At 39.2% G+C, this 1,679-nt stretch overlaps 1 pseudogene; it reads right to left on the minus strand.

Moving 5' to 3' along the window:
• Nucleotides 1-455: 455 nt before the first annotated feature.
• On the minus strand, nucleotides 456-859 carry LOC117084788 (annotated as a pseudogene).
• Nucleotides 860-1,679: the final 820 nt, after the last annotated feature.

Genomic DNA, 1,679 nt, shown 5'->3' on the forward strand with positions numbered 1-1,679 from the left:
CTTTTTTAAATTTTCTAATTTTATAAATTATTATCTAATTTATGTATTAAGCCTTTATCATTTATATCAATTTTTTTTCTTTTTATGAAGAGTAGCTGTATATGTTAATTTCATATGAGTCACTTATTTCTTTTCTGTTTGTAACTGTCCCGGTCTATGCAGATTGTTTTGAAATTCTGAAAAATTTATATATTTATTATGAAGCAAAACCTAATTATTGCAGAAAAGTTAATAAATGCAGAACAACATTAACAATTTAAATAATCCATAATTCTGCCACAATGGCAAATCATTTATATATGTGTGCATCATTCAGTTTAGTGTTTTTTTTTTCCTTTAAGATGGAGCAATCCTTTATTTTTACACACTTTGACAAGGAAGTTTTCTGTAAACAACCTTTCCAGTGGAGAACAGAGAACATGAAATCAGCGCCCAGACATCAGCAGCTGCTCTGCTCAGGGCTGAGGCTCCCCCTTGCCTACGTGGTGAGGTGGAGGGGTGCACTTCCCTTCCTTTATCAGCTTATCCTGCTGCTTCCTGATGGGACTCATGTCTCATCGTTTTCTGCAGAAGTATACGCTCTATGAAATCATCATATTCTACCTTGCACTCTTTCTCTGCCCAGATACTACCGATTCCATGTGCACATTCTATCCATTCTTTTTCAAAAGCATGACATCGCCCAGGAATCTTGTAGGGCTGTTCAGCATTTTGGATTGTCAACCATCGATCTATGTTAAGGCCAAACCTTTTCTGCACATCCAAGAAAGGCATGGCGATCTGATGCTCGTGCCCCTGTCTATTCTCTAGTTTACTGGTTTTTAAAAATCACAATATAATTACTGGATTTACTGGCTAAGCAAGGCTCAGCATGTTCGCCATGCTCATAACATTCTTCTAAGTGATTTCTTTCACCTAAATTACTCTCCTGCTACTGTATGACCTGGTCATTAGCTAGATTTGTTTGGTCAGAATAGGCACTGCCCTCAAAAGCGAGGGGGTAGGCATAGTAACGGTCACTTCAAAGATCTCCACATCTGAATCTCTGGAACCTGTTAATATGTTATGTTATATGCAAAGGGGAATTAAGATTGCAGACAGAATTAAGGTTGCTGATCAGTTGACAGATTATCCTGGATTATCCAGATCGATTCAATGTATCCACAAGGTTCCTTAAAAGTGGAAGGGAGAGGTCAAAAATGAGAGTCAGAAAGAGGTATGATGCTGAAAGTAGGGTCAGAGAGATGCTATGTTTGCTGGCTTTGGAGTCGGAGAAGGGGAGCCATGAGTCAAGGGATGCAGGTGACCTCTAGCAGTTGAAAAGGCAAAGGAACAGATTTTCTCCTATGGCCTCCAGAAGGGAATGCTGCCCTATTCACACCTCAATTTTAGCAGACAGAGCCCCATGTGAGACTTCTGAACTACAGAATTGTGGTTGTTTTAAACCACTAAGTTTGTGGTAATTTGTTACGGCAGTAATAGGAAACTGAATTCCTTCTTTCCTTCTCCTCTCTCAAAAAGTAAGGGCTCCTCAGTGCTGGGCACTGTATTAGATGCTGGGGCATGATGCTAGATGCAAGAAACAGCAGTGAAGGAACTAACAGAAGGAAACAGAGCAGAGAAAAAAAGAATTAATGCCACCTGTAATTCCACAGTTTAGCAATCTATTGGAATAGCTG

Source organism: Trachypithecus francoisi, unplaced genomic scaffold (genome assembly GCF_009764315.1).
Source record: "Trachypithecus francoisi isolate TF-2019V2 unplaced genomic scaffold, Tfra_2.0 Lachesis_group1, whole genome shotgun sequence".
Lineage (NCBI taxonomy): Eukaryota > Metazoa > Chordata > Mammalia > Primates > Cercopithecidae > Trachypithecus > Trachypithecus francoisi.